The sequence below is a fragment of the Pseudorasbora parva genome, chromosome 18 (assembly GCF_024679245.1).
Source record: "Pseudorasbora parva isolate DD20220531a chromosome 18, ASM2467924v1, whole genome shotgun sequence".
NCBI classification, from domain to species: Eukaryota; Metazoa; Chordata; class Actinopteri; order Cypriniformes; family Gobionidae; genus Pseudorasbora; species Pseudorasbora parva.
In genome coordinates this window covers 2,032,037-2,042,892 of record NC_090189.1, presented here as the reverse complement: position 1 = coordinate 2,042,892, position 10,856 = coordinate 2,032,037, and the positions used below count along the sequence as shown (strand labels likewise).

Below are 10,856 nucleotides of genomic sequence, written 5' to 3'. Positions count from 1 at the left end.
CTTTCCTCCATTCCTCTGTCGTCGTCTCCTTTCCTCGTGAACTGAGGCATGAGACAGGGCTGTCCACTATAGACATCGAGTCCCTTTCTATTAGAAATCATCCTGTCAACACACCCATGTGGGGCCCATAAGGGTTGGATATGGGCTGGTGAGTGGGCCCCAACTGGGCTGCCCAGATGGGGCCCAGTTAGTTTTGTCCGGGGGTTCCATGGTGGCCCCATGTGGGCAAGCCCAGATGGGCTGAAGGTGGGCTTCATATGGGCCCTAGGTAAAACCCACATGGGCAACCCAGATTTCTCCCATCTGGGGCCCACACTACCTGGACCCCATGTGGGCTGATTATGGGCCCCTGCTATTCTACCCATAATGGGCTAACAATTTCATTTTGGGCACTTATTTTACAGTCAGCCCATAGTTCTTTAACCCTTGTAAGGTGTACATTTTATTTTTACATCCAATATTACCAGCTATTTTATTAGACCCTTTATTAACCCACCACATTATTAGTCTTTTAAATCAATACAGCCTTAACAATTTATGTAAGACATACTTAACAGAAGTTTACTTTATACAATGTAAACAGATGTATACTTTACTCAATTACTAATTATATAATTTATGGTTCATATATGCCATTTACCAGTGAGATCACATTTATGATAATTTAATTTTTTTTGTGAGAAACCAAGGAAATTCAATTGAAATTAAAAATAGAAATAAGACTTTCATTACTAGTGATTATTTCTTAGAACTTAATCAGAATAGGTGAAAGTGCTTGAAATGTGACAATTTTGTAACTTTGTGTGGGAATAGTTGGTGCAGAGACAACACGTGCAGACATGCACACATACACACACAGAGATGCAGACGTTTTGGGGGGTGTACCGTGAGCAGTCATTAAAAATAAGTAATTTTTTATATTCTTTACTGAAAATGAGCCAAGGCCAGTGAGCATAATAAAAAGCTAATTTTTTCTTTTAGCAGACATTGAAAACAGGTCCCACAGACCCAAACACCTTGGGTTAAAAAAGCTACAATAACAACAAGACCAGTAATACAATGAATTCCCTTTTTATTTCAGTAAAATTAAGAAAACATTAAGAAAACTTGTGTTCAGTGTTCCTCACTGTCAGACAGGATTAGTTACTTTCCACCTCAAATGAACCTGAAGCCTGATTTCCTTGATGGGTGCCTGTCGATTACCCCCCCAGTCCCTAGCATCAATGAGCCATCTGGAGACTGCCTTCTCCGCATCTTTACGGGTGATTTGGCTGGTCATGGCGTTTTTCTTTAAGCCTCCTGCAAGAAACAAATATAATGGTCACTTACTTTATATGTGCCAACACAACTCTCAGCCAGGACTGTAAAGAAAACTATGTAAAGAAAAGAAGACCTGAGGTTGGATGGAGGCCGTGGAGGTAAAATCACAGATCTGAGGGTGGATGGAGCCGGTGTGCTGTAAAAACAAAACAAAAAAAAAGAATAACAAATTTGAAATAACTAATTATGTTGTGTTGGTTTAGCACAAAAAACTTTTATGCAAAAAATCAGACATTATGAATTTTTAAATACATTGTGGGACAGTCACTTTTTTAAAAACACACACAGGTACTAAGTATGTTTTTGTTGTACAACCGAACATACTGACCTGAGGGTGGATAGAGGTGAAGGCCTGATGGAGTTGCCGGACCAATTGTCGTCATCCTCATCCGACAAAATAATTTGCCTAGAAGTGTATAATATACAAGCACAATCAATGAGTTAAATCAGTGAGTTCTTTTATCAAAGTATAATATATATATATATATATATATATATATATATATATATATATATATATATATATATATATATATATATATATATATATATATATATATAAAACACCTGTGAGTTGCTTTGTTCCGCAAAGAAGATATTCTGAAGAATGTTTGTAGCCAAGCAGATCAAACATTCTTCAAAATATATTTGTGAGGGTGAGTATGACAATTTTCACTTATGTGTGAACTATCCCTTTAACAAAACTCCCACAAAACTTGTCCTCCTGTGTCATTGGGAAATACAATTTTAAATAAATAAATGTAGGAAAAACCCTGGAATGTTAATGTTTGGTGATTTATGGTATAAATCTGGGCGCATGTTTACAAAATATAATTAAATAACCACCTTAATGTGTAATGTTGACATTTGTTTTATTTTGACATGAAAACGTACATGTTAAGGGAGCAAACTGGCCCAAAATCTCAAAATTGATCACTGCATGAAAAAACGATGTTGTCTTGTCTTAAGAGGTGAATTCAAAGCGTATCAGCCTCTCTGAAGTTACACGCGCGGTCCCGCGAGGATAACAAGGCAGGACACCATAACCGATAAAACTTTGCTGACATTGACGTGGACTTTCATCAGTGTTTTTACTTTAATGGTAACGTTAAATGCAACAAGTGCAAACAGTACAATTCCACCAGCTGATAAAAGAGTAGAAATTGTCATTTTACAGCTTACTAATGCCTGTTCGACTCCCTTGCTAAGAAGTTTACAACCAAATATGTTACTTCAAAACAATATCTTTAGTCAGCCATTCAAAAAAAAAAAGCTTAATTGCTACTGGCTTAATAACGTACATTAAACTCGTCTGTTCATCACCATTCTTTAGGTCTAACGTTAAGCTATAACGTTACCTCACGCGGTTTACGTTTAAAGCTATGTTCCTCTTAACTAATACTTTCCAAAAAAAACTTTTGGTTAACATCATCATGCGGTAAAATCCTCCCCAAGGTTATTATAAGAGGCTCTTACCTGCCTTCTGTCCACACGAGACACCGTTGAGTCGAGGATCCTTAACGGACAGCAGACTGTACTACTCAAAAGGCGGCAAAGATGTTGCTGGGCAGATTTTTTTGCTCGGTGATGGGGGTGGGGCTTTCCAGATTTGCGCTGCAGAGTGCGCACTGCTTGCCTTACAGTTTGAACATTTTGTGGGGAAATCGTTAGCAAACTTGTCTTTTGAAACTCTTTCAACATTCTTAGAGTTAAATTGGGTACCCTTAAGTAGCTTAAAGCTGCAGTCCGCAATTGGGTGCTCTAGCGGTTAATAAACTGCACGCTTGCGGAAAGAACACAGCTATTTCATCTGTTTATGTCTATGACGAGCCACGCAGACACTGTGCTCCTCCGCAGCGATTCCGGCCTGAAATAGTCCCAATATAAACACTTATTATAAATGTATAATGATTTAGGGTAAGACAAAACACAGTTTGAATAAATAATTGTTGGATGGATTGCAAATTAATGTTGTACATTCTCATTATAGAATTTTTGTAAATCTTAAAAGACAAAAAATGTTACAGACAGCAGCTAATATAATAAAATGTGTATAAAAGTGGCCCTAGCCCAGAGCCTATATTGTAAAAAAAAAAAAAAAAAAAATAGCATCCATATCTGACATATCAATTTTGATTGGAGCCCATCTACTGCCCATGTGGGGCCCAACAACAAAGCCCACTCTGAGCCCATGCCCAGCCGAAGCCCAACTAGCCCAAGCGAGGCCCATGTGGGCCCCAACTGGACGTGTTTGCAGGGATATTCTTCATGCGGTTTTGCTGCATTACACACAGCTCTGTTTGTTTCATTTAAACACACACAAACGCCTCATGTGTAAAGTAATTTATGTATATTAGATTTTATTTACAGTTTTAATAATACCTACAAGCAAGTCATATTGTAGTGTATTTAAACCCAAATGTTTTCTTATGTTTGTTGTCTGGTGTGTGTGTGTGTGTGTGTGTGTGCGCGTGCGTGCGTGTGCGCGTGTGTGTGTAGACCAAGGGGGTAATCTAGCGCTCGGAAAGCGCTCCACCCCTAGGGGCGGCCATTGCTAACCAAGCCATCACCTGCTGTTAGCATCCCATTGACTCCCATTCATTTTTGAGTCACTTTGACAGTGAATAACTTTACATCTGAGACGTTTAAAGACTCCATTTGTCCATTGTTTATTTCTAAAGAAACATGACAATGTATAAAAGGCTCCATTACCTTGTATCTTACACTATCGCCCCGCAGCAGCTGTTTTTGTAAAAATAGGCTAACGATTGCGTCATAACCAACGCGACCCTGTCGCACAGTTGAGAAATTACCGTATAGACCTGAGGAGACGCTCGCAGGCAATCTTTTACTGTCTATGAGACAATCAGGGGGACGTGGAGACATGTCCTGGAGACTAGTCTGATAAAGTCAAGGGGGAAGAATGGGGAGAAGCCCATAGTGAGCCAAAAGCAACGGGAGAAAATATTTAAACAACGTGATTCAGCTTTCGCTTTCCACATCTACTAGAAGACTCACAGCTGTCAGACAGGAGGCTCACGTCACATCTACGTCGTCAAGCTCAGTCTGAGCCTGCGCAGTTCGCTCAGCCATCAGGAAGTGAGTGCCCCTAGGTTGACTTCATTCTTTCGCCGTAGACGTCAATGGGAACGCTCCGTCCATTTCTTTTACTGTCTATGGTGTAGACTCAAATGGAGTATAGAGAAAACTGCCTCTGTTGTGAAGTAACAACCAATCCGATCAGTTGTTATTAAATGTGCGTCAGTCACTTTCGATTTCAGTTCCTGATGAGTCGACCACGCGAAAGGTACCACTTGGGTTTCTCCAGCATGTGGACTGAGTTTGACTTTCATGGTCAAACTGGATATGTTTAAGTTGTGCGTCGATGAAACCATGTAAGTCCTTTAATAGTGTTCTCTATCGAATTTCCTATCTGATGAATAATTACAGCATCGTGAGTTCGATCGTCCGCGAAGTGATGACGACTGTGCTTACATCTAGCCTCAGATGTTTGTTTAACATGTATATATTCTAAATATACTAGAGTTCATTATAATAATGATCACTGAATAATGTGTTTGATTAGTGTGTAGATCCTATCTGTAATTGTATATGGTTTATAGCTTATTGTTCAATGACGCAGCAAGATGTTTCGGATTATTCCGTTTATGAGCGCTAGGCGCCACCTAGTGGAGAAAAGTGGTACTACCGTAGAAAATGTTATGTTTCTAATCAAACATCGGGATAAATGGCAGTTATTGTTAATAATGAGGGAAATGTTTAATATTTGCTAATTGTGTTTATTATTTACTGTTTCAGACCACACAACATACTACCTCAGATATCATGTCTGATAATATAATGCCACGCAATGCCCTGTGGTCTGACTGTGCCGTTTATTGTGCTAAATAAAAGACTGGTATTCTGATTCCTGCCTACTGTGTTCTGACCGACACACCAGTGCGAGCACAGCTATTTTAAACCAGTGCAATACAGTCCTTAGTACAATCCCTAACAGCCTCAGAAATCATATTCCTCAAAATACGAACCGTAAAAAGCACAATAAAAGCACTAAAAGCATTAAAAGCACAATAATCTCCAGTATTAGATGTAACATCAGCGCTCATTTTCAATGCATGACTACAACCACAGCAGCTCCTCACAACACGTCCGCTAGCGTGAGCGAGAATAACCCGCACGCCGACAACAAAAGCCCTATTCGGACTGGATTAGTTTAACATGGGGACGTGGGGGTAAAGTAATTATTACCAGAGGTTCTCGGTGATTTTAGTCCCGTCCGAATGTGCCATCTCGGTAATCATTACGGACAATGTCAGTGAAGATTACCGAGACTTTTACCTTCTGTTAAAAGGTCTGGAAATGGAAAAATTACCTCAGGTAATACTAATCCCGTTCGAATAGACCTGCTGTAAAAATGTACGGTAAAATTCCGTCATTTCCTGTTTAAAAGTTTTTTTTTAAAAAGTGCATTTTGCGACCTTGGAGGCGCTTGAAGCATTCGGTTGCGTTGTAGGTGGTGGGACAAATCTGTGGAAAATGTCCAGTATTTTCCGCATATCGTTTAAAGCAAAAAGAAGATCAAAAGCACTTATTAGAGGCACAACACATTTTAGCTGTAGGAAAGTGTCTATTACCAACATAATCCAATGAGAATCGTTAGACTGGACCTAACTGTTTATTAAAACACACATATATTGGAGACGGAGTTCAGACTGGCGCTCAGGTTGTGTGTTTGCTCACGCTATAACGGTAACGTCATACGCACATGACGTCAAGGAGGTGCGTAAAGCGAGTTACTCCTCCCACTTCTGCTAGTTTTACTGAGATGTCTTATCCCGTGCGAATTGGCCATTAATATTACAGACGTCCTGAGGTAAAATGACTTTACCCCATGTCCCCATGTTAAACAAATCCAGTCCGAATAGGGCTAAAGACGAGAGAGAGAGACAAACACAATCACACTTAGTTCACTTCAGAATGAAAAGATCCTGATCATTTCCTCAGCCCATCTCATCCCAGATGATCATGTCTTTCTTTCTTCAGTGGAAAAGAAATGAAGATTTCTGAGGAAAACATTCCAGGATTCTTCTCCTCATAGCACAAGATGAGCAGTTTAGGTTTAAAAGTGTATAAATGTTTATTAGTGTTGATAATGTCTGATGGTTAGTCTGGATCAGACTCTATTCCTCTGGATCATCAGAGTCTCTGAAGCTCTTCCTCATTGATCTGGACCTTCATCCGTTGGTTCCCATTGAAGTCCATCATGAGGAGAAGAATCCTGGAATGTTTTCCTCAAAAACTGAATGTCTTTTCCACTGAAGAAAGAAAGACATGACCATCTGGGATGAGATGGGGTGAGGAAATGATCAGGAAATGTTCATTCTGAAGTGAACTAATCCTTTAAATAACTTCCTACATGATTCCTGTACGCTCAACAGCGCCACCCACAGGAATGAAGAGGAAACTAAAGAAACACTGACAACTGGCACAACTCTCAACAACTTCAAATGTTATTTAGTTGGAAATCCCTTGCATGCAAACTCAGCAGCGAGTCCGCTCTCACTTTCTTTAAAACTACAAACAGGAAATAATGTTCTTACCAGAGACATTTCTGGATTCATCTGATGATGATGATGATGATGAAGATGAAGATCATGATGATGAAGATGAAGATCATAATGATGATAATGAAGATGATGATGATCTGATGATGTTTCATAATCTCCATAATCTCATATCTGAAGATTATTCATAAATCCTGGATTAGTGATGAACGCTTTACGAGAGTCTCTCATAATACATGTCACTTATTAAAAGCTGAAAGATGTAAAATACTCAAATGATTTCTGTCCAGAGTTTGTGTTAGAAATGCAGTTCAATTAAAGCCCCAGTTTGACATTGAGCTTCAGTGTGAATAATATTTGACTCCTGATCTAAATCATCTGCTGTGAGAATGAAGGAAATCACCTGATCATGATCTGAGGATGATGAAGATGATGATGATGATGATGATGAGGATGATGATGAAGATGATGATGAAGATCTTTTATCAGATGGTTTAGACCAGGGCTGTCCTACACTGGTCCTGGAGAGCTTCCGTCCTGCAGATTTGATCTCCAGCCTGAATCAAACACATCTGAAGCAGCTAATCATGATCATCAGGTGCTAGATAATTACAGACAGGTGTGTTGGAGCAGTGCTGGAACTGAAATCTGCGGCTGCGTTCGGAACCGCATACTTCCCTACTATATAGTATGGAAAAAGCAGTAGGCGAGCGAAAAGTATGTCCGAATCCTTAGTATTCATAAAAGAGTAGGCGAGAACTACCAGGCGTTTGGACAATCCTCGCGAGATTCGGACGTACGTGTACTCAAGTTGCGTTCGAATATGCCTACTAACCTACTATATAGTAGGCGAAAACAGTATGTGAAAGGAGTAGTATGTTCGAAACCTCAGTAATCATAAAAGAGTAGGCGAGAAATCCCCGGATGGCCTACTGCGCTCCGCCCAGATTGTGAAGCACTCATCGTCGGATACTTTTCTATCCCTGCCTTCCCATAAGGCCACAGGAAAGGATACGTCAGGTGGAGGAAAGTGATGCGGGTGTTTTCAAACGTGAGTATTACAAACGAAAATCACAGTTCTCTTGTGTTCAAATCACGTTTGTTGAGCTTCTGTAGAGTAAACTTTTGAATTGTTGAAGGTGTAAAGTTGTCTAAATAGTTGTGATTGTACTGTAAAAACACGTTTTATTGTGTAGGCTATAGCTAACAGGGGAGCTCCAGTAACACACATACGTCTCCAAAGTGGATTACATATGCATGTTAAAGATACTTACTAAATGTTTATTTAACATCTGACAGGAATTGTTGATAAGTATTGCAGATGAGCACATCACAACATAAAATAGACATCTGATAAATCTGAATAGATCAGAATGATGTGTGTGTGTGTGCGCTATAATGAAGAGTTCACTGTTGTCAACTCTGCTTACTTTACATGAACCTGAGCAATGTAAATAAACAAATCTACATAAAGTAACTAAACAGAAGTTATCAATTTAATTTGTCCATTAGTACTGTTGATAAACTGAGGAACATTAACACATCAGCAACTACATTTAAATGTAGTATTGAACATAAATCACATAGGTAACGGTAATCTTGTCTGATGTTAAAGAGCTCGTGTGTGTGTTTATCTGGTGGAGAGCGGCTGATAAAGGAATGCTGTCATCAAAGGCTTTGATTCAGTATACTACAGAAATGAATAAACATCTATTTAAATCTTAAGTTGTATTTTATTTCAAACAGTTATTTTAGCACTTTTCTGATTCTTGATGGCTCTGTATTTGCTGCAGAGCTTTTGTGGAGCAGGGCCTGCAAGACACGGGTGTCATGTGTGGGGAAAACCTGAAACAAAAATATAAAGTAATATCATTTAGTTACTTCTAATACAGAAATCAAATGACATTGTGCTGTTTAAATGAGTGCTTTTGTATTATGTTTGTGCATTTTTGTAGGATCTGAGATGTCAGCAGACGAGGATCCTGGACCCTTCATCACTTCACCTTAGTGCATCATCTGGGCCAGATATTGCTGTGGTCTCTTCATCCTCAGTAAACCCAGAGCCAGTGAGACTTCTAGATCAATATAAAGCTGCAGAACTGGCACACCTGTGTTGAGACGGGCAGCAGATGTGGCGTTCACCTTCTGTATGTGTGATCGTTAGAACAATACATTTGAATAAAGCTTTGTTTCATGTGTTGACTTTTATTCATTTCTTGTGATGTTTACTTTTATTAATTATTTTACTCATTCATTCATGTTTCCTTAGTTGTCAGTAAATAAAATGATTCACATCATATTCACATTGGCTGCATTTGTCTAATGTGTATTCATGGCATGCATCGCTATGTCATATGACAAGTTGCCTTTTGTATGTTTTACTAAAACGATATATATATAAAAAGGTAATATAATTAAGTATTGGTCAGCATTTGTCATTATTATTGTAAGTGTTTGTGGGTGTGCTAGCAGTGCAGTTCATTCTGGGTGAAATCTAAAAATTTTTTTATAGTATTACTTACGTTTTTCGAGTATACAATCAACAGTTTCCTCCGAAGGCGAGATCTCCGAGCAGCTGAAAGATTTTTCTGAGCAGACAGTACAAACACTGAGGGAAACCGCACCGGTCGGGCTGTGGAGTTACTGATGCTGAGATCTTACTGCACCTGTCACTCATATCTTTTTTTTTTTATTGTTTTATAATTGCATGGTGGTATATTTAACAATGAACAATCATAATGATAAAACTAATGGGTTTATGTACATTATATACAGAGAAAAAACTATAACAAGGTTAGATATCTTGAATAAATCATCATAATGCAATAATTTTTATTTATTTGTTTGTTTTAGTTATTTCATAAGCCTGGGATCAAACAGGAGTTAAATTTAACAAGAAAAAGAGGGAAATATAAAGGAGATTTAGCCCACTTTTGCTTGTGGATGACATTTTTTTGCATATAAAATAAAGAAATTAACAACATATTCAAGAGATCACGATTTGGGGGTTTTGCAAGGATAAAAAAGGATGAAATTGTCAGATTAGTAGGGTTAAAATGTATTTCTTATAGTACAATGACAAAATAAATGGGCAGCTGTTTCTTAAAAAAGACCACAAAAAATTAGCACGTTTAAACCAATATACAGATTAATTAAACCTGTCACACGAGTTGTTGCGCTTGTGATATCGTCATGGGTCACATGATAACGTCAACATGGCGCATAAAGTGCGGATCGCATTCATACTTAACGAGATCTGGATATATAGTACCTACTCTTTCAGCGCTCGTTAAGTAAGTACTTATTGAAATTGAGTACCTACTCAATGAGTATGCGGTTCCGAACGCAGCCTGCATGATGGTAGCTCTCCAGGAGCAGGGTTGGACACCCCTGGTTTAGACTAAAGTCAAGCAGCATTTCTCTGTTCAGAAAGTGTTTCATAGCTCAATCTACAGGTTTGTTTCTCATCATGATGATCTCCAGCAGCTGCACAGTTCATTTCTCTCATTAAACACCAGATTCACATCAGCAGCTCATCAGAGCCTTCAACACTTGAAGAAGAAGAAGAAGAAGAAGGAGAAGAAGGAGAAGGAGAAGAAGAGCTCAACTGGAGCATTACTGCCATCATCTGTGTGAACACACACACTACACACATTATATATTACTGCCATCATCTGTGTGAACACACACACACACTACACACATTGTCACATTCAGTCCTTAACCTCTTAAACTCCAGGACCATTTTTGGGGATTTCCGCCTGGATTTGGAAACGGTCTGCAGGGTCCTAGAGCACACAGGGCCTGAGTTACACACTTTCAAAATCAATTTATTTAAAAACAAAATGAAAAAGCGCCTACATTTTTGGGGGGTTATTACCGCTTAGACAACATACTTACATGTTTATCACTTTAAGCAGTGTTTTATGTCACTTTAAAGGGTTTCCTGTA

The 10,856-nt window shown here is 38.8% G+C and overlaps 1 long non-coding RNA gene across 3 annotated transcripts; it reads right to left on the bottom strand.

Moving 5' to 3' along the window:
- Positions 1-1,055: 1,055 nt before the first annotated feature.
- LOC137046189 (uncharacterized) lies at positions 1,056-3,575 on the bottom strand. Of its 3 annotated transcripts, XR_010898910.1 has the most exons (5): positions 3,043-3,575; positions 2,797-2,956; positions 1,649-1,726; positions 1,394-1,456; positions 1,056-1,299 (listed from the first exon to the last, which is right to left on the bottom strand). It is a non-coding gene; the product is annotated as an uncharacterized lncRNA (long non-coding RNA). The 3 variants fall into 3 exon arrangements; XR_010898909.1 differs by having other exon boundaries at positions 2,797-3,575; XR_010898911.1 differs by lacking the exon at positions 3,043-3,575 and having other exon boundaries at positions 2,801-2,820.
- Between the last annotated feature and the right edge of the window lie 7,281 nt (positions 3,576-10,856).